Genomic DNA, 23431 nt, shown 5'->3' with positions numbered 1-23431 from the left:
AATTGAGTTTATAAATCTTCTTAAAGTCGTTGTTGCTCACTATGCATCCCCACAATTATTGTAAAAGTGCAGCTCTTCAGTTGATGCAATAATTATAGTCAAAGTTTTGTGCCAAAGTGGTGAGCCTTGAGCAGTACATTGAAAACAAGTGTGAGAAATCAAATCAAGAAAAATTAGTATGTTTTGCAAATATCAGTTTCTATATTCCATTTCTGTATGGGCTGAATATCTGCAGTTACTATAAACACTGCAGATTATGTATCGGTAGAAAAAATCAGCCACAACAAATGTATATATTTCAATCCAGAAAGCAAACAAATGAAAGAACATTGTCAGGTTATGCTGTCTGGTAGTTGTTCTTTTCAGATATTTCACATTCTGTAGAAGAGCATGACTTTACCTGCTCAGGGCAGACTACTAAACAAGTTGCTAAATTCTGTTTTTCTGAAACAATTGCTTTTGGGACATGATGCTGATAAAATGTGCTGTCCTTCCACAGGCATACAATCAACTGCATATAGGCAACTGCAATCCAACCCATGCAACTACAGGTCTGTCAGAAATTTACTTCCTTTGATGCAAACATTTATAAAAAAAAGAGTCCTTCTTTCTTTCTTTCTTTTTGCTTTTTGTTATTGCTGCTTTTCTTTAGCTGAATACAGCTAAGTTTCTGGCAGTTTCACAATTAGCTGGCTAATACTGAGATTATTAACTTTCATTAAGTCAGTATGGAGCTCGATTCCCACTGTTCTTTCAACTCCCATTACAAACTGTTTAATTGAAGCTCTTCATACAATGTCTGTTAACCCTGACTGAGATGTGCTCAGTTTTTTAAAGAAAATTGCAGTTCCATTTGGGCCGTTTACATCTGTAGCAGAAGGTCACCTACTAGTTATGAATGAAATTGTGACCCCTTAGGGCTTATGGTATTTTGTTTATTTATTTACTTACTTACTTTCTAATTATTAATGTAGAAAAATCCAGTTAGTATGCCAAGCCAGGACTCTTCTAAGTTCTCTGCGAGAATAGTTTCAAATTTGGATCCTGAGCACATAACCACCCTATAAGTTAATGTTGCCATAATGTTTCCTGAGGTGCTGAAAGTGTTCTATTTCTGCAGTAAAATTTCCAAAAGCAATCAATTTTTGATAGTGGGGTGTAGATCTATGTTTTTCTTATACTAGTACCCACCAGGAGGCATAATCTGGGACCTCTTTTAGCTTTTCTGCACAGTCTGACCCAACAATTATTTACTGCACATTGAGCAGAACATGTTCTGCATAGAGCATAGCCAAAAAAGGCTGGTTAGAGCACTTACTATGGATGAAGATGATATAAGTCCAGCTCTTTTTCATCCTTCCCCTCACCTTAAGAGCATTTGAATGCATTTTTCCAAGAGTGATTTAACTATGAGAGTCTCTTGTGGTCTGCCTCTCAGATTTCTTATCTTAACAAACCTTTTATCTGATACAGGAATATTTCCTTCATTTGTCTAAGCTCTAAAACCTAGAATCAGTTTGTTGTCTGGCTATGTCTTAAGAATTTATTCAAGAAGAAGCATTTTCCACATGGCCAGAAGGCATACATCTCTATACTACTTTCTTTTGGGTGGGCAGAAATCACAGCTCACATTTCTCTTACCAGTGAGGGATTTGAATGCATCTCAGATGAAAAGGAGCTATTGGATTACTCAGCTATTGGATAGAGGGAGGAGAATGCAACTTTGCAGAGAACCTCTGAGGAATGGCTGGCTTAGATGTGTTTTTAGCATTGTGTCATTGCTAGAATGTTAATCTTGCAAGGCAGCTCTCTTCAGACCTTATTAATGCAGTAAGAGTAGAATGATCACCTGTGAAAAACCAGGAAGAAAGGAAAGAGGTTCTTAGCTTCCTGATAGTTGCTGTTTGTGTGAGTATTGCTCTAAAAGCATGAAGAGGTGTATCTGTTGGTAATGTAGATGAATAGTCCATTAGTCACAGTCAATACAGGCAGGGATAACACTTTTCCCAGTTATTTTCTTGTGAATTCCTCAGTACCCTTATGTTACAACCATGGGAAGATTATTTCATGATCTTATTTTGAGAGCATTATGTAGGTAACATTTTCCCAAATAAGTGGCTATTTTAATGGATGTTTGACTATCACAAATTCATTAATACTAAATTAATACAGATATTATTATACTTCTGTTGGCTCTTCCTATATTTTTGATCACATATGTACTTCCTAAGTTACCTACTCCTTGACTACTCAAATGGTAAGTAGAGTCTTTGGAAAACCTAAGAAGTTACACTCGATAATCCATTACAGTCTCTACACATTAGACTGCATTAGGAAAAAGGTCAATAATGTAATAATGAGACCTATTTAACTTTTGAAAATATTTGCTCATTGGAACAGTATATTCCAAACTTGGTTAGGGTTATTACAGGAGGGATTCCATAGCCTGCTGTCAGTTTTTGTCTTGAGAATACTTTGATATCCGATGCCAGCATTGTTGTTTAAATAGTTGTAGAAAGCTGTAGAAAGTAGTTGTAGAAAATATGGTTTTGCCCAAGCACAGGTACATATAAAATAGGAAACATTTTTCTGTTGCCATAAATGTTGTGTTTTGATGGCACAGTGCAGCCTGCACATGGATGCAGGAGCTGTGCAACCACATGTCAGCCCTGGTCCCTGGAGACATGACTTGGACAAGAGAGGCTGAAGGCTGTTGCTTTCACAGCACTTATTAAATCTACTCCCACTCCACTAAGTGATATCTATTTTCATATTATCAACCCCTTTGATTTTTTAAATTTCCCAGATGCAGATAACAGAGTGCACCTTGAGTAGCTGATTAAGTCTTTTTTGTACTTAGCCTAAGCAGTGCTCATCCTCAGGTGAATTGTTTAAACAGCCTCTGACATATTTTACCATGAGGGTGAATCAGGCTTCTTCAATATGTCTAGAACTTAATGATATACCATTAATCCTTGTTTCTTAATGAAATTATCTGAAAAAAATATCTACTTATATTTGGAATTAAATACAAATGTCCAGTATAGTTTTTCTGAGCCCATATAATATTTTACTTGACCTTCACAGCTGTCTTTGCCTAAGTATTGTCTTGAATTTATTTCAGGGTTTTTCTTTTCTTTTCTTTTCTTTTCTTTTCTTTTCTTTTCTTTTCTTTTCTTTTCTTTTCTTTTCTTTTCTTTTCTTTTCTTTTCTTTTCTTTTCTTTTCTTTTCTTTTCTTTTCTTTTCTTTTCTTTTCTTTTCTTTTCTTTTCTTTTCTTTTCTTTTCTTTTCTTTTCTTTTCTTTTCTTTTCTTTTCTTTTCTTTTCTTTTCTTTTCTTTTCTTTTCTTTTCTTTTCTTTCTTTTCTTTTCCTTGGTAATACTTCAGTGGTTTCCCTGTGTTAGTTTTAAATGCAAGATACAGTCTGTTCAATTCAACACTAAATACCACTGTATGTTTTTCCAGCATATTTTGTCCCTTGGTCTGTGAAATCTCCATGCAATGTACACTGATGACAGCAGTGCTATCTCTAGATTCTCTGGGCAGCTTCTGTGTTGTTGGGAAGGAACCTATTACATGATAGTTCCATTAGTCCTGCTCTATGCCATTTGTAGTTTCCAGCTGTTGCTTGTTGTTGTGCTCTCTGCTCTATAGCTCTACTGTTCCATTTGTGAAGAGATATTGTTCTCCCTGTCCCTACCTGAGCATTATTTTTGTGTTATGAGAATGCTCATGTTGCTATTTTAGCTCTGTTTGGCTCATCTTCCATGTATTGAGGCCACCTAATACAGGACTTCTGCTTTGGGAATGGTAAGTAACACTGCTGCTCTTGAATCTGAGTGACACTGTCTCTTCCCAGAAGAGGGCTCCTTTTATATGTGGCTCCTTTTATATATGTGACTATTTTTTCTCTTATTAGTTCTCTTTTGAAGTCTACATATCTGCAGCATTCAGCAAACCTATCAAGTGCTGTCATGAAATCTTCATTATTTGCCTTTTATTCCTGGCATTTTATTGCAGCAAGTGATCCTGATACTCTTGCTTGGAGTAAGTCACAAAGAATAATAGACTACTCCAGCTTTTGAGGCATGCTTTCCTGTCACTGTAAACTTCGAGAAAATTGCTAGGAAGGAACCAGTTCAGTTGCACCTGAAGAATAGTTTGATATCAGTTTGTTTCTTAGTCAAATTAGAATATCTCAGTCAGCAGCTTGCCACCGTCACTTGTTCTTCTTGATTTCGTTGCCTCCATAATGAGAATCTGTCCTCTAGAAAGTTTGTCTCAGTTATTATATTTTCCTAATTAGTCTAATAACATATACTGTAATATAAAACTAAGATTATGATATTTATTGAACAAAACTATTTTCTCAGACTGAAATATATTAAAATCTATGAGGAAAGCTAACTTGTTTTAACACCAGGATGCGTGAGAACAGCGTGTCGTATAGCCCTGATGGTTCTAATCATATTATGTGATTTAGATCTGGATCACTGGTATTCTTTGCCATTTAATCAGCTTCAGAAGTTAACCAGCTTATGCTGGTACAGAATGTTGTATCTATACCACATATATATATATATATATATATATATATATATACATATATATAATGTTGTATGTTGTTGGAGGACAATTATTTTCCTGTGAAATGACAAAACTGATTAGCATTCAATATTTTAGCTTCTGAAAACAGCTATGCTATCAGATTAACTATTTTAGCCATACCAAAAAAGGCAGTGATACATATTGAAGATTAATTAACTGAAATATATTTGTATGGAAAACTGACTTTTAATATAAAAATCTATTTTTAAGAAAAAAATTATCAATGCTATATCTGATTTTTTATGCAAATGCAAAAAAAATTAAAATATTTTGGTAATGGTACCTATCAAAGCAATTTTTGGAAAAAATTGTTTCTAACAAATACACTTTTTACAAAGAATTATTCTTCTAAGTTTGTTTCCTTCTTTTGAATTCAAAACTAGAACCAACTCCTAATGAGATTTTTCTAAAATTGCTTTTCCCAGAATCATATTCTTTAACAAACCCAACACTCAAAATTTTGAATAAATATCATATTTTCTAAGAAATACCAGTCCAACCTACTGTCTGCTGAACTCAGTGAGAGTATATGACTCATATAGTCACATAATAATTTAAAGTGGAAGGTATTTCTGAAGGTCATCTGGTCAAAATCCTACTCAAAGAGAAAGTGACTTTATTTTTACAGGATACAGATTTTCCTGGAAGATTCTGTACAGACATAGACACCTGTAATGGTCTGTGTCTAAATGTGTTTGTTACATATATGTTGGGGCTCAAAATATGACTTACTAACAGAAAGGAATGTGAAGTTTGTTTTCATGGTTTGGCATGGCTTCCTGCATTTCTCCAGTTTTGAAAGTATTTTCAGCTTGAACTTCTGATAAAAAAAAAGCTTTGCTGTTAAATATTCAAATAAGCATTAATTTTAGTTCACATTTCTAAAAATACTATCTTTTCCTTTGGTTTAGTTATGAAGCCTGCTGCAGATATATGGATGAAAATTATAGATATAACTATGTCCTTTGCATTTTGTCCAATTACCTAATTTTGTGAGATTCTGCATGTAAGCACAATGAAGAAGGGAGAAGAGAAGAACAGCTACTGACCATCTTGTTTGCCCTCCATGAGGGCTGAATGAGAAGTAGGAGTACTGAGTCAGGGCTGTGTGACTGTCAGGAGCACTGGCACAAAGTATGGTTCAGAGCTGTGCAGTGAGAGATTGGTGCTCTTTCTCCCTCTGAGTGCCTTGTGTGGGTGCACACACATCCTCCCCAGCAATCAACTTCTGCACGTACTCATATGACTCACCCCCGCCCAAAATATTCACAGACAATGTACACATATACATAGAAATAAACAAATAGGCACTTGAATATACCCTACAGAAAGATGGTAGAATTTATAGAATTCACATTCTGCATCTTAATTAGATATTCTCTTTTGAGTCTCATCTAAAGATGCAAAAGCAGGTCCCAGAGCGTGTCTATTCATGTTGTAGTACCTTGGCTCTTGATTCTAGAAGTGTCTAATAGCTCTTGATTTGTCAGGTGTTATACATGTGATCTAAGCTTTTGTTTGAGTCTCTGAAAACCTGCTCACTGGCACATGTCTGAATCTGCCTTTAGACACATAAGGATTTTATCATTTCATTACTTTTAAAATTGGAGAATAGATGCATAACTTTAGAGATATTTTGTGAAATGACATGGAAAAGCAATTATGACAAAAAGGATAAAAATCCATACACTTAGCGTGCCTTATTTAGTTTGTCAAAAACACTTGAGCTGTTGAGAGAATCTCGTGTAATTCAATAAATGCGCAAGTACATTTTCAGTCCATTGAAAATGACTGTCAATTCAAGGTTACTTCATAAAACTGAATCATGAACAAAAATTACTTGGTGAAGATGAAAAAGGCAAAGAAGTAAAACAAATGAGGAAATGGGTATTAACAAATTAGAAATCAGAACAATAAAAAAATGGTAATGGAGATTTATGGAATAAAAAATATTTTTTCTTATATGGTCTTTCTTTGACCATGAATGGCCTATTTATGTCTTCACTACATAGAAAAATTATCTATTGACTTCAATAGCACTCTTTCAATTCATGCAGATAACCACTTCCACTTGAAAAAATAATAAATATTATTCCTCAATATTTTCTTACACAAATGGAATTGCAAAGCTATTCCTTTCTCCATACATTTTTCACCCAAATTCCAATTGTGAGGTAACATTAATAGATGAATAAATTTAGTAATTCATAAGCTTATTTCATTATATTTTTTACAAATATTCTTATTACAGAAACATTTGGCTTCTTGTTAATTTGTCTTCATTTCTTGCCTTCAAATTGTCATTTGGAGCACGAGATGCTTATAAGATTACAATTATCTACTCAGTGAGAAAGGTAATTTATCAGGTATAGAATTAGTGAAAATATAAAGACATTAGTCTCTTTCTCCTCTTTGTTTTCTGTTCCAGTTTTCCAGCTAGAACTGAGTTGCTGTCTAGACATCAGTGTTTGCACAGATAGTAAAATTAACTATTGATGTGGCCTATATACAAAACTCCAAAATATTGGCAAGCTGGGTTTGGCAAAAGGTAATGGTCCTGAGTATAGTCAAACATTCCTGGAAGGCAAAAGAAACAGATTAAATTTCCTTCAGCTGCAGAAGACCAAGAACATTGTTCTCTTTTCTTTTGTGTTTTCTTTATGTTTTGCTTTCTGTTGCATTCATGTATTCACAAATGAGGCACTTCTTGGGGCCTTTTAAAATACTGAATCCTGCTCAGTATGCAGAGGAGGCCAAATTCCGGACTCTGATTCCAGACTTGAGAGACAAGTATTATTCAGCATTTCCACCTAGCCATCAGTATCTGTCCTCCTTCTCAAACAGGGGATTTCATGAAATCAGTTTATGTTCACTTTTAATGTGCCAGCATCTGTTTCAGATATTTGCATTGCTACAGCAAGGCACTGTGTTCCAAACGAGGCAGTAGCAAAATTGTTCAGACCACACAGCTTCCTGCAGTGTCTGTCAGCAGCGCTACATAGTTGAGCAAGGGCCCCGATCCTCTTTCAAACTAGGCCATGTGAGAGTACAAAGAAAGTATTAGAGTATCTTTCCCTTGCATGAAATGGACTCCAAACCTCAGGAAGGGCATAGTTTTATTGTGCAGAAGCTTTGGCAATAATTGAACTTAATGCCACTTCTGCATCTCCACCCCTTGCTTGGCTGTGTTGCAGAATATTTTTACTCCAATCATTTCCCTCAGTTTGAGTTTAGAGCAAAACCTCATAAGCAGTTGAGCTGACACTTCATGAAGGGCAGACTGCTGAGATAGGAGAGTGGGAACATTTTACAGAATCACAGAACAGCTGAGGCTGGGAGGGGTACTTGGAGATCATTTGGAGGTTCATCCCCTGTTTAAGCAGAGCCACCTAGAGTCATTTCTACAGGATTATACCCAGACAGATTTTTGATATCTCCAAGGAAGGAGACACCACAGTCTCCATTAGTGACAGTGACAGTGCTCAGTTGCCCTCAAACTAAAAAATTAAGCTTGATTGTCATTAAATGTTTTGTGTAATGTCAGCCAGCTCTAAATTAGAGCTAAGAATCCCTTTTAATAGTTCATAACTTCCAGCTCAGGTCTTAAAGACTTCAAGCATCTATGTGTTTGCAACACTTTGTCAGCCTGTCTGGATGCATCTATACTAGTTCTAGTGTGCTTTGGAATGCTTCAGGGCATGAGAATGTGATTATCCTTGTTAGGCAAATCTTGACACATTCCCTAAAAAATATTCAGCCCATTGTAATTATTTATGTCCCCCAACAATTCCCTGACATGCTCTGTCAGTCAGAGCAGCTCGTGAGAATACACAATGGGCAGCTTCCCTTCAGCTACCATCGCAAATGCGCCACCACAGGCACCCAGTCTTGGCAGGTTTTAGGGTAGGTGCCAGCCATTCTGTGAGTTATCTCAGTGCCTTCAGAACTCTGAGGCATGTGTGATTTGCTGGTAAAGGCATCCTGTGTCTGCAGGATATCTGAATGTGTGCTCATCTCTGTTGCTTGAACTTTAGTACATCAAGCTGCTTTACATGCACTTGACTCCTGGCTCAGTATGCAGTGTGTGTAGGGCAGGCAAGAACACTAAAACTGCCTCTTTTCTTCTTATCTTAGTTTTCTATAAATATTTTCATTGGCTCTTTTCTTTAGGAACATGTCCATAACTTGGGTTCTATTTGAGGATTTGCCTTTCTGAATAGCCCTCTGGGCAGGAAAATCTATTTAATTTTTTTTTTAATTGTCTACATCAGAGTGGATAATGCTGTGATTCAGACACATGATAAACAAAAAAATCAGCTTGCTTAATTTTAACTGGAATACAACTTATCAATGTGTTTTTAGCCTTGAAAAAATATACTTTAAGATCAAAAAAGCTCCAAGCAGATTTTTGATTGAAAACTGCAATTGCTATCAGTGTTTCCAATCTATTTCAGAGCAAGAATGAGAAAATAGACTTTTCTAAACCACTGTATTTATTTTTAATTTCACCTGCATTTTAGACCTCCTGCTGGCCTACTTCTCTGTGCTTTTCTCAATTTATATTCATTGTAACTGAGTTGGGAAGAGAATTGATCACTACATTTGGAATGCTGATGAATTTCTGTTCTTCAGCTGTATGCCTCCTTAACACAGATATCTTTACTTTGTAACTATATATAACTCAAGAATGCACATTAGTGAAATAAGGTATTTTGTTTTAATAAATTGAGGACATCTACTTTAATGCTTTCTTAAAATCTGCAGGATACTATAAAGAGTTATAAGTTATTATACCATAATGTTAAAGTGTTGCTTTATGAAGATCTAAATAAAGACCCCAAGAATTATATTAAAATACTTATATTTTGGAAATTATCTTTGTACTACTGTTACCATTGTTGATCAATTCAATCCACAAATTAATAATTATATAAATTTATTGCATCATAACCTCCTGAAGAACGAGATGTGTTGCTTGGAACGCAATAATCAACGACACGGAGGTAGAGGTCTTCAGTGAAAGCTGCTCCCCACCGAAAAAAGGGGCTAGCCTGTTTATTTCTTTTCTTTTTATAATTTTGTGGGTCTGGAAGCACATTGGCTCCTGGGGTTACTACTCCTTTACCCCACTGGCTAGACCAGCTGTCAACTAACACTGTTTTCAGGCTGGAAATATGTAAGCTAAGGACAGTGAACAAAAACAAGAAAGGTTGTTTATGTTCCAAAGCGTGAGAAAGTGAAAAACTGACCCTTAATATCGCAACAGTAGCTAAAGAACTGACTCTATCTTATAAGCAAGTAGAAGGCTTTAAAAAATCTCAGAAAAACTAGAGCAACAGAGATGTCCTCAGCTTTTTTTTTTTTATTCATATCTTTGGTTGCCTTTGTACCAGACATTTTTGAAACTTTTTCTTGAAAGATCATATTATTATGATGTCTTTTTAAGCTTCTTTAAGTTGTGAAATTTATACTTTATATCATGTACTGTGAGTTTGAAAATTAATTAAATTCATTCACATTTCTCTTTTTACTAACTTCTTGTGTTTAGCCACTTGTTATATGATAACTTCCAGTGTGGTGAGTCATCCAAAGTGAGTACACCACACAAACATACAAATACCAGACTAGTTTCTATTCTTCTTAGTGAAATTAGCTATTGATTGCAGCTGGCTGTGTCCTTTATTTCTCTTTCTTATAGCAATAGCATGGAAAAGTAAGATACATATTTATTGACTGGATGATTATAGGCATTTTTGAAGCACCTTTATTTTAAAATATTAGCTTTTCTAAAAATGTTTGTGCCATGTACTGACAACTACTTTAATAAAGCAGGAACTATGCTTTTTAAAAAGTAGGATGTCCATGTATACAGTATAACTAATAAAGAAAGTTTGGTATGATTTATGGAGCAAGCAGTTGTGCATGCATGAAAATTGAATACAGCAACCAAATATTTTTCTCGAGATCAGGTTCAAATCAGTTATTTTTTTCTATGGGTTTAAATTCTTAGGGATTATTTCCTTTTAAATGCATTTTATGAATAGCAGAAGCAGAACAGAGACAGAAAATTCTTTCAGAAGTTTTCAATACAGACTACAGTATTTGGGAAAGGCTTAAAATTAGCATTTTTGAATGAAGATTTGAAATGCTGTAATGAATATCATTCTTTGTGATGTTCCAAAGAAGAACAGCACTTTCAAGTGAATTGAACGCTTATGGAAAGCATAACATTGACTGGTAAAGAAGTGAAACTCTTTATTTATTGTTGCTAGGTACAGAAAGACAGAAGCAGAATAGCAGTTCCCCCTGAAGCATTGGTGTGTCTTATGTGTGATACACAGAAAGATTTCCAAATATTTTATCTTTGTATCTCTGCAAAAACATCCAGTGAGACTGTTGCTTGGGCAAGAAAGGTTGTCAATATGGGCATGTTTCTTGCAGAAAATCACATGACAACTACCAGAAAATTAAGTCAATGGGTTTGTACATTCTGTCAAGCAAAGTTATATCAACTACAGACCTTTCCCTTCTGGACACTCTACAGGGCCTGAAAGCTTCGTGGTCCATTCTCTGGTACCCAGATAATACATTCATGCCACACAATAAAAACTCATATTCATGGAGGAAAATATACTAAAATCTTACTCTAACTTCTTCAAATCCCCCAAACTCACAAACTGTTTAATTACTTTGACTAAGATACAGCTTTTAATTCGGCAGCTTTCAGGTTTTAGAGATCTGGTATGCTTACACAATTTCCCTCTATTTCCAGCACTGCAGGTGGGTGGATTAAAACACGCCTTCAAGTATTATTATTTATGATTTCCAGAAATGTTGAAATTACTTAACTGTTCACTACATATATACAATGTCTGTCTAGCCCTTAAAGGCCTAAGGAGAAGCAGAGAAGACAATTGCCCTCCAGGCACATTCCTTCATGACAGCGAAAACATGGGTTACTTGCCAAAAATACCATGGAAATATTTACACTATTAAAAAGAAAATTCTGCAGGAAGAAAATCAGCTACATAAAAATATGCTGAAGGGAAAAAAGGCAAAAAGACCAATGATATAACTAAAAAACTAAAGACATGTTAAACCACGCTGATTTCCACTATGTAAGACCTCATGACAGTGAACAGAATAAACTAAGTTTGGAAACCAAAACATTTTAATCACACATAAATGCCATTTTGAAATGTCACTGTTTCTCTGCCCCATAGGACAGATGATACAGTTTCTTCATGAAGAAACTTCATGAAGAAATTTCTTCTTCAAGTGAGTGTCACCAGCACTGGCCCTCACTCTCTGTGGTTTTCTGTGCCCTCAGGAGTCTCCTGTGTTGATTGGAGTTAATTGCTACGACTGAGCGATTCTTTTCCTGTAAGGCTGAGGAAAGTTCATATGTCAACACTACAGTGCACTAGCTGAGTAATTATGCTAATTAACACATACATAGAACTATTTGGCTGAACTGAGGTTTAGCTCCCTAAAGTTCTAGAAAGATTATTTGGATGGAGGAGATAGTGACGTGATGGTTCTCTCTGGAGGTATCTGGTGAAAAATCTGGTACCATATTCAGACAGTGTACACAGTAGGAAAATGTGGCTAGGAAACAGGGCAGCATACTGCAAAACAGTATTGCAATTCATTAATTAATATCAAATCTAATTATTAATCCTCTTAATCTTATCTGTCTAGTAATTTCCTTTTGTTAACATGTGATATAAATATTTTGCATATACAATTTTAAAAGTATCATTTCAGAATTAATATATAGATTCAAGTCATTTTTTTTAGAGCTGCATCATGTTCCCTTGTTTCATAGACCATGTACTAATATTTTTGAGCAGGATTTCCCAGACAGATGTTAAGCAGTCCAGCTTTGAGATTAGTAGTTTTTCTTTACTGCCTTCTATTTTGACTTTCTCTTTTAAGAAGGTTGGGCAGCCCATAAAATTAAAACAGTGAAGGGAGACAAAGGGACTGCATGATCTATATTGAACAAGGGTAAGATACAAGTGAATTGGGATTTGTTCGTGGAATAGTTAAAATTCACACTTCAGCTACTAAGGATATGATCCTTCTACATTGTCTTGAAAAAAGATGGCATGCAGGCAGGTAGATTAGAACCACTATTTTTCCAAGACCAGTCTTCTAATTTGTCTCTTCTCATGAACTAGTGAGGACACAGGCTGTTTACATTTCCATGATTCAGAATCTGGATTCTTTCATGAGGGTGACAAGACTGCAAAAGGTCATAAAGATAGCTTAGACTGTAGGACTTTTGACTGCTGGCATATTTGAGATGATGTCCTAGTCTACATTTTCATTGACTGAACTGAAATATAAAAATACTATATGTTTTGAATATGCATTGATATGGTGTGTCATGCCCCACACTGGAAACTTACACTTTATACAAAATGGACACTCAGTACAGCAAAACATCCTCCACAGTTTTATAGACCGCTCTCCAAGTACCTTAACTTACTTACTTTAATTTAAAAAGATTTATAAATATATGCCTTCAGAAGCTTTAAATATATTTAATGTGCTTCATCACTGTTAAACCTAATCTATCCAATGAGATAAGTGTCAAATAACAGCATTTTCTAAATTAACAAGATTTTTTAGGAGGATAAAGCTGAAATAGAGAAAAAAAGGCATTCCCTTGAGATAGGAAAGTGCTGAATTTTTATTGCTAGTGTAATATTCATGGCCATAAGGACTTCTCCTTATATTAAACAAATGAGTGGTGAGATAAAAAAACCAGGTTGGATTTTGTTCTAAAGAGTCTTAAAACATTTTGTAAATGTCCAGAGACATCTAGAAATAAACTATTTTATAACTTTATTTCTCTACTTCACAACACAGTATTAAGATACTATTTCAGGTTACAAATGTTAATTACTATCTGATTTTTCACCTGTTCCATAGAGACCTCCACAACATCGTCTCAATTTTTTAGATCAAAATTATAAAACGTTACTGAAGTAATTATTTGATATTTGACTGTTTAGCAACAATATTTGCAAGACTTCATTAATTTTATTTTATGTTTAGCTGTGATTGAATATCAGGTAACAATACTTGGAAAAATTTTAAATTATTTTACCATCCAGAGCATTTATGAAAATTAAAAAACCAGACACTCAACAGCATTTAATAAAAACAAGGTCAAAAGTTAAAAGGAGGAAGCTGCTGTGTCAATGAATTTACACTAGTATGCATTTTCTTTCGCCTCTGGTTAGCTGGGATATTCTAATAGCATATTGCCTCAGATTTGTATATGCATTGCTGTATTTCAGGGAAGTGTATTGTAATGTTATTAAAAGATTGTTTATATGAGTTTAGAATATAAAAATGTCATATTTTATCTCGTGCATATTTATTAAAATAACAATATGTGGTAGGCTACTTATATACTATTGTCATTTGTACCACAATAGCTAAGGATCTTGTCAGGATTTACATTATAATTCCTTATTTTCAGTGACTTATAATTCAGCAATAAAACTTTGCTCTGGGCTGAAAGTTGACAAGAAATTCTATGTTCAGGATCATATATTTTGCAACAAAAAGGACACTTTAAAATCAGAAATCATTTTACTGGGGTATTGTTTTCCCTTTTTATTCTTTTTCAGAACAGCTGATGGTGCTGAAGACGTTACAGAAAAATTATCAGTCAATTTCTCCCCACTCTTCCATCAATTTATAGCAATATGTTAAGGGCAGCTGAATCACACTTTACATAAAACTCCTATAATCCATTTCAGATACGTGCTGTTACCTCCACTCCTTTTGTGATTCCCTGTGGGATACATATATTCACTTTTGCTACTCAAATTTCATACACTAGAAACTTTTTGCTAGGTTGTGTAACTTGTAAAGATGTAACTTAAAAATGAGAGGAATTCACAAGCGTTTGATTTGCCTGAGATCAAAACCAGCCATCGATTAATAAAAAAAATCTCCAAACAGGTAGAGATGAAGAGTCAAGGAAGAGGTAGGAAGGGAATGTGAGATAAAAAGTGAAACATCTGTATGCAGCACACAGCCAGGACATTTCCAGGGAAGACACATGGTGGCAACTGAATAGTGGATTGAGTGAGTTTCAGCAGTGACTGTTTGAAGCTAAGGCAGAAGGGAAAAAAGCTGTAGTGGATAAATAGGAGGGATGAACTTATGTTTCCATGATTGGCATAATTAAGGATGACTTAGACACTTACACAAGCTTTTGAATAGCATGTGTCACTAATCTAAATACCTAGGTAAGTATTCCTTCTTCTCAAACTAGAGTTCTTCTAATAAAGTGCATATTAAATTAATGCTAGAGGTCAGCTCATCAAAAACACAATATGTTCAGCTCATCAAAAACACAAAGTCCAGTCTATCTCACCTAGACACCACAGTCACCACACAGACTTTTACATTTGAGCCAATCAGTACACAGTTACAAATGTTTCTGTGATCCTAATTTAGAATGAGGTGAATAACACCTTAGAAACAGAAAATCCTCTTTTCTGATTATGAAGGAAGCTTAGGATAACTAATTCAAATGTAAACACTGTAGGTAACTGAAGCTTAGCTAGAAGACACCCATTCATGGACATTGTAATTGAGACTACTTTATCTACCATGCTGCTTGCTCTCATGACTACCGCATCATGTATTTAAATTAGTGAGCTCTGGAAGCACAGAATTATGGATTTTTCACCCAGGGCAGGATATCTTCAAATACCAATTTCACCCAGGCCTCAATACCCTATTACTTTTTTGGAATGTAAAAGTGGTATACTACTCTGCTAGGGCTTTTCTTCACTTGACTGACTTCTGGCCTCCTGCTGAAAACCACTTTTCAAAATTAAATCTATATTACCAGTCAACCTTAAGACACCAGCAAGCCCAGAGTCATTGGTTGTCCCTTATAATAATTGTTCCTTTGGTGTTTGGCAGCTGGTCCAGTGAGGGGCAACTGTCCCAGTACCATCCCCAGCCACAGCAGACTCCAAGCAGGATGGCACAAAGAAAATCCTACTTCCTTCCCTTCCTCATCTCCTGTTCTGACAGCTGGACAATGTCAATATGCCTTTCAGATTTTGAAGCTGGAAATAAAAGGAGGATTTATAATTGATTAGCCATTGCTTATTTTAATGACATATTTGTGGCATTAAACTAAATATTTTCTTTAGAAAGAAAAGCACTAAATTGAAAGCTTTGAGCAATGATCAATGCAGGTAACAGAAAATGTACCACTGGCAGAGACCCTGTGATAACACAGACCATGCTTGTCAGTAAAATAAAGTTATGTCTATTGAAGTGCAGAAAAGAGAATGCCTTTCCAAAAGTGACTTATTCCTGAGTGTCTAGTACACTGTTTTCCCTTTTTCTGCATATGTCAGTTGGGGTGAAGAACTGAGACATATATACAAGGTAAGAGCAGTGAGGAGTTTTACATGCTGTGTAGGTATGTGGTTGTACAGAGTATTTAGGCACTAACAACAGAACTGGCAATTGATCTCTTAATAGTCACAGCCTAATCTTAGATCTCAGAGCAAGAAAATTCGAAGGATGAAATTTAACACTGAAAATTGTCATGGATTTTTGATTCAATGCACAGAGAATAGAAAGACAAATGGATATTTAAAAAACACGAACATGCAATATTGGAAATCAAAATATTTACCTTGGATTTCCCCATTTAAATGGCTATATAAATTAATATCTTCCTAATAATTTTAAATACAAAATAAAACCAAGATGTGAAACAATGTGAGCTGTTAGCAAGGAAAGAAACACAGCTTCTGTATAAAAGGAATGATTATGTTCTGTATTTTACAGCAGCATTAAATTCTTCAGTTGTAAAGGAAAAAAAAAAAGAAAGAAGTAGGAAGAAATAAAGAAAATAGAAAAGCAACTTAGATAAATGTCATTGTCCTTTTTTACATCTCTATTGTCTGTCTATTTTATTTGAAGAACTAAACATTTGTTTTACTAAAATAAAAGTAATCAATAATGGCTGGTGACAGAACACGCTAATTTTCTTTGTTATGGGTTCCAAAATTTTTTTGTATTAAGAATGTCTGTTTTTCATAATATCCACTGGTGTTTGAATGCTTCAAACAATTGCAATGAGTATTTTTTCTCTTAGCTTTAGAGGAAATGCTAGTTCTTCAGCTAGGCTCACCCATCAGACACACCAGCAACAAAGCATATCCACAAACTGTAATCTTTGTTTTGAAAAAATGAATCTGTTCATTAAAGAAGCAGCAAAAGAACTACTCAAGTTTGAAAAAGAAGTACTATTATCCCATATAAAGATAGAAAGGAGATAAAAAATTATGCTCCAAGTTACTTTTAAGAAGAAAAGTATATGGCATACTCTATTCTACTATTCTTAGAAATGGACTTGATTCCAGTTAGTTGATATAATCAGGGATTCCTGGTCCAATTCATGTGTGTTTAAAATATGTTAAGTGGCAACAGTTGACTGCAGATTTGAAATTTATTTAATAGTTTGAGTATCATTGTGGAATGTAATGGTTTTAATAAAATCCCGCTATTTTTCAACACATCCTCTGCATGCTCTTGATGGTAATCCTAGAGAACCACAAGAAATACATGGCTGCAGACAGTATTAACAGCCATAATCTGAATAAAGCAAGTGAACACTTGAGCACTTTATTCCAGAGAGATAAAAAACCTCATGAAGGGAAAATTCTGAAGCTTTTTTTCTTTATTTGACATAGTGCTTAGAGACAGAACAAGATATTTTTGGCCCTTGTATTTTACAAATGTACAAGAAAAAAGTAATAAAATATCTTCCTTATCTCACATTTTCACATTTTACTGTAAATTATACTCTTTCTTGGGAGTAATATTAAGTTGGGGTTAGATCTGTGAAAGATTTAAGACCTGCAATGTCTAGCATTTTACTAAGCTTTTAAAGGGTTTTCTGCCTTGTGGAATTCCCCCATTCCTGTGTCTAGGCTTCTCATAAATGCCTGGAGAAAATTGGGTGCCAAGAAATAAGGTCAATGACAGGAATAGGATTTCATGCCTAAAGATAAGTTCCATTAAAGATAGCAGGTGGCAAAAGGAGACATTGAGCTACCTAATAACACACAGTGGAAACAGGGCATGAACCCAGACATCTGAGTCCCAATTGGAAGATCCCATTTCTGTGCACTGCTTCTTGACATCAGGTGCTTAGTCCAACATCTCTGAAAGAACATGGCTAGTAGTAGTAGAAGAGAGTTTCTTTTTCTGTTCCTCTTTTTCTCATCTGTTCCCTCAAAACTTCCACACAGTACAAAACTATCTTACAGAGAAATAGGTTTCCCTTTCTACTTCCTGTTGAAATGTTTTCCCTCCATAAAATGAATATGCTTTTGTTGGACTAACAAACTTAAACAACTTCCTTCCACTATACAGGCACTCCTTTGAACAGACTAGGTGTCAGTACACAATCACTACTCTATGCTAAGTGTTCAGTAAAGCATATAATCAAAGATTCTTTCCCTATCCACTAGCCTGTGAAGTCATGCTTAAATATTGAATACTGAACATATAATCATTTTTGAATGAGTGAAATAGCTAAGCCAGAAGGAACTACGGTGTTGCTTTTGCTTCACCAGGCTGCAGAACAGAAACAAGCCTAGTGTTAACAACAACAACATGGGTCTGGGAGATAAGGATGGGATGAATTTTTACATGGGACAACCTCAAAATCTGAAGATACTTTCTTTGCTTATGAAGCTGGACAAAACAACATATCCTCGTGTGATGGTAACATCGTGTCGGCCAGCAAGTGTATGATCAGTGTATACTGAATTTGTCCTCTCAGATAATGTAGAAAAAACATTTCTGTTGTTGATGGTAATACCTAAAAGCAGTGCCTACTCACAGAAAGCGAAAGTATTCTGAAATTATGGCTGCTGAATATGAGGTTTTAAAATCTAAATTTTAGATGACAGCATCACAGAATGGTCAAGATTGGAAGGGAGTTCTGGAAGTCATCTGGTCCAACTACTCTGCTGAAGCAGGACCATTTAGATCCAGTCACCAAGCTGATTACTCCAGTCTCCTAAAGAAGAGTGTAGCCTTGATTTCTATCTGAAATGTTTTGGTTTGTGAAATTTCTTTCCCAGGCAATTTGCTCTAAACAAATGAGATGTTTTCTTAACTACATCTTTGTTATTCATTCCTTTTAGAGGAGGGACTTCTTGATGGCCCTCTGGCTTGACCCATGTGGTTGAAGAGGTGTTAAGTTTGCCATCCAATCATGCTGGTCTCTGTAAACAGTATATATATCTATGAAGAAATCATATTTTGAATAAATCTCTTTCTTGCCTTCTGAGAAATCACGGAGTCAGTGTGGTTTGTGTCCTACAGCGACAGAAGAGTCAGACACCTAAAGAAGTTTTTCAGATAGATTTAGGGCCTTATCCTAGCATTTCCTTTTTCAGGCTGATCCCATCTTATTAATTTTTTAAACATATGTCACATACTAGTCTTTTGATAACCATCTTTTTACATGAGGATCATTCCTTTGTTCCTAAAGGCAAGAAATTATTAAATATAAATGAACCATATATCCATGGTTCTGTATCTATTCAGAAATAACAAATATACTGAAATAATTTATTACTATTCCTTCATTTTCCAATTCCATTTCTATCATCCTAACAGATGGCATACCAATTTGAAGTTATTCTATTAAATCGCATTTGAAACATTGCTGAAAAGCTGTTGTGAAATTAAGTATTCATTGATAATCTGAGGTGGAGATCTTGCTGTCTCCTGTGTAGTATTCTGAATTTATACACTCTCTGCTCCAAATGCTAGGGTCAAAATTTTCAACTGATCTGACCAATGGAAGTAGCCAGTGCTTTTTTAAAAAGCAAATTATAAGCAGAGAAGTGTCCATGTGATTGACATGTCAGCAGCCCCCAACCTTTTGTAAGCCTTTGAGGAGACTTAATCACAAGTGTAGTGCAGAGATGGAGGTTACCAGACAACAAAAAGTGTTCTGGATGTTTACTCTATCTGAGACTGGAATAACGCTGGCAATTGACAGCACAGGTTTTGGTCTAGTGCCTTGGAAAAACAATTACTGCCTCCCCACCTGTGGGCAACTCTGGCCAGAGCTTACCCCTGGCTTCTGTCCACTGACTGTGAGATGTCGCTCCAGCTGACTGGTCTTGAAAAGAAGAACTAGGCCTCATCTAGATGTCAGGGACACAGGGGCATTGAAACTGATAATGATCAATAACAGTAATGACAGCAATGGAGGTAGTAGTAGTAATATTTTGAACAAGAGCAATCATCCTTTGGACATTAAAAGTGTGTGGTGCTTGGACCATACCACAGCTGTCTGTGTTTCTCAGCTGTCTCCATTGACAGCTCTGTAAACCTCTGGCCCCTGCCTCCATCATGTGGCAATCTAATTGACAATTCAGCTATTTCTTTATGATCATTTAGTGTTTATTCCTGCTATTTCTTGCTCTTCTACCCCTAAAGAGTTCTCTTGTTGTCTGCACTTTTTATTATTCCTGAAGAATGAATGATCTAGTTCAATATAGGGTTTCAAAGCTGAAAACTTGTCCTTAGATGACAGAACAAATGTATTTTATTTTGCTATCTCTATTCAGCAGGACTCAGAGATTCCAATGATACTGTACTTTTTTACTGCTTTTAAATAGACCATGGGAGATGATGAATGACTAAACCTTTGGATTTATTCTTTCTTTTCTTTGCAGGGAGCAAGGAGATTGCAGAGGGTCTTGTCTCTACTTCTAATTCATCTTGTGCATAAACTATAAGTATGGAAATCAAGGGGATAATAATAAACCAGGTCCCTTTCAAGTAGTGGTGTCTGGTGGTATTTGAAGTAGCACAGCAGTGTTAATCAGCAGTCAGTAGCACATGAGATGTGAATGGCTGAAGTAATAAAGAATGTTTCCAGGTGTTAAGCAAAGGCTCAAGGTTAAGTGCTGTGCCCATGACAATGCATCTATTATGTGCAGACCTGGCATAGTATCCTAGTGTCCTAATGCTTTGGTGTGCAAAAGCTGGGAGTGATTTTCAGTCTGATATTCCTCTTTTCCCTTCCTTCCTTCCTTCCTTCCTTCCTTCCTTCCTTCCTTCCTTCCTTCCTTCCTTCCTTCCTTCCTTCCTTCCTTCCTTCCTTCCTTCCTTCCTTCCTTCCTTCCTTCCTTCCTTCCTTCCTTCCTTCCTTCCTTCCTTCCTTCCTTCCTTCCTTCCTTCCTTCCTTCCTTCCTTCCTTCCTTCCTTCCTTCCTTCCTTCCTTCCTTCCTTCCTTCCTTCCTTCCTTCCTTCCTTCCTTCCTTCCTTCCTTCCTTCCTTCCTTCCTTCCTTCCTTCCTTCCTTCCTTCCTTCCTTCCTTCCTTCCTTCCTTCCTTCCTTCCTTCCCGCTTGCCCTCTTTCCCACAGGAATCCTTTTCTACATTAATGCACTCTGGGAACAGCCAGGTTACAAAAATAACAGACATGGGACAGTGAGAAATTAGCATTATTTAAAACATAACAAGAATTTAGACTTAGTGAAACCTTACAAACTTGCAGCATTTTTCTGTCTCTTCACAGACTATGTTTGATAAAAAGAAACTTTTTTGGTGGGGCCTGGGAGTTTTTTGTGGGGAGGGAGAAGGGGATTGCTGGGATTTTTTTGCTTCTCTGAAACAATGGAGCTTTGTTTTGAAGACAAGAGCTCAGTAACTCATAAGGTACTATATAAAATAGAAGGGAGAGTCAATATTGGAAAGAGAGAATAAACAATAGGAAAGCAGCTTGTTAATGGTATGAACTACAAATAAAGGAGGTAGAATTACCATTTTGAGATATTTAGATTTATTATCAGTTTATCCCAGATAATGAAATATGTCAGTCAGTGATGTAGGAGAAACTGGAACCTTCTAATTCGAGAACTTTCTACTATTACTAGCATGGGATTGTCAAGATTGACTAAATATGACCTACTGTCTCAGAAAGTCCCTAAGCCCAATTTTTAATCTTTCCATCTTTTAAATACAGTTATTTTTTGGATGTCTTTAGGAGACTAATTTTTTTTCTTTTGGTTGGGGAACTGTAGGAGAAAGAAGCGGTTGAAATAGGTGAAAGAATGTGCCGCAATATGAATTCAAAAGTGTCATATGAAAATAAGCAGGAGTCCATGCAGACTGATGCGCTCCTTTCGCTTGTGGTGACTCCTGAGGAATGCAATTAGAGAGGCCATAGTACGCTCAGTTGTGCCATTGTACAGTGGTAAGCATTTTGCATCTGTTCCCATAGCAACAACACTGCAGAAACAAGTTGTTCAGGCTACAGTCTCTGTCACATTGGTATGGGGAAGCTCTCCCTGGCAGGCTAATAACTATAACTTTCTAGGTCTCAAAAGGCATTGTTTAGAACTGTGCTACTACACAATGACGTACTTAACAAAGCCTTAAGGTACCAAAGAAGGATGAACTGCAGATGGGATAAACATAGTTCTATTTGTAAAAATAATTCGGTATTTCTAGTGACATCACTTTAAAGAAAAACAAGATAATTTTGCTGGCTACAGACACAGCAGGGATTTTAAAATACCTTAAAATTCTGATCACCTGGAAAGCTGTAAGAAATCATAAACAGTAGCAAATTACTAATCAGATCTAATTGTGGTTTTGTTAAAACAGCTTTATCACTTATGGCATTGCTAGAACTATTTTTTAGTATGTAGATGGATGTTTATTGGTGATTTGTTTTTAAAGATTCCAGGTTTTAGTAATTTACAGAAAAAAGAACAAAAGATTTTAACCTTTGGATTCGTTATGTGAACTGAGGTTCAATCAGATATTGACATTCTTTCCTCAAAAGTATACAGTTTATTAATGTCTTATGAAATGTTTCTATGTTGTAATAGAAGGGAAAAGAAAAAAGTCCTGTATGAAAAAGACAAAAGATAAAACAAAGAATGATAAAATATTAAAATATAAGGACCTACTTCTTCTTTCTTATGTGGAAATTCTTCCCATTAAAACTGCAAGAATTAGTTGTCTAGTTCAATAAGATGTACCAAATTAGAATACATTTTCTTAACACATTTTTTCTATGGTAACAAACATAATAGTTGAGGATGAAAAACACTTTTGAATATAACCTCTAATTTTCACACCTGCATTATATCTTAAATCGCCCCTTTTAGGGAAACTTTGTACATTGTTCTGTGTCCAAATTAGTTTTTGTTTTGTTTGCAGTTCTTTTAGGTTTAATGATACTCCAGCCAGCTATCTACAAGTCAAGGAAAATTACATTTGTAATTTTAAAAATATTAACTATATTTGTTTTAAAAGCCCTGTCTAGAAACATTCAAAAATTATATAGGAAATTTAAACCTAAGTCCAAGGAGGGAGTTGAACTTATCCTGGCAATAAAACCAGGCAGGTCAAATGACAGGCTTGGGACTTGCTCCATCTCATAGGAATTTTCATTAGGGATACTGCCTCTCTTAAGAAGATTTTTAAAAGTCACAGAGACAGCCAGTTGCCATGAGGGCAGACAGCTGGGAATTAAAGGTGTGCTTTTCAGTTGTATCTGGGCCATACCAAGAAGAAAACTGTATTTTAGGCAATTTTTTTTAATCAGTTCCAACTGTTTGGTGTAAGCATGTTTCTCTTTGATCCAACATGTCCTGCAAATCCTGCTCGTAAGTGCTAAGTCAGAGGCACGTCTTCAGAAAAGGACACCTAATTACAAGCTTCTGTTTAAATTTGGTCAATAATATGTGGACTTGAAAACCAATGAAGCTTTATGAGCA

The 23431-nt window shown here is 35.6% G+C and overlaps 1 long non-coding RNA gene across 2 annotated transcripts; it reads left to right on the top strand.

The window, feature by feature from the left end:
• The first annotated feature begins 497 nt into the window (after window positions 1–497).
• On the top strand, window positions 498–17431 carry LOC134550247 (uncharacterized). Of its 2 annotated transcripts, XR_010080292.1 has the most exons (4): window positions 498–551; window positions 3748–3810; window positions 11832–11991; window positions 14256–17431. It is a non-coding gene; the product is annotated as an uncharacterized LOC134550247 (long non-coding RNA). The 2 variants fall into 2 exon arrangements; XR_010080293.1 differs by lacking the exon at window positions 3748–3810.
• The last annotated feature ends 6000 nt before the right edge of the window (window positions 17432–23431 follow it).

Source organism: Prinia subflava, chromosome 4 (genome assembly GCF_021018805.1).
Source record: "Prinia subflava isolate CZ2003 ecotype Zambia chromosome 4, Cam_Psub_1.2, whole genome shotgun sequence".
NCBI lineage: Eukaryota > Metazoa > Chordata > Aves > Passeriformes > Cisticolidae > Prinia > Prinia subflava.
Note: the sequence above shows the minus strand (reverse complement) of the source record. Positions and strands in the feature narration are given on the sequence as shown.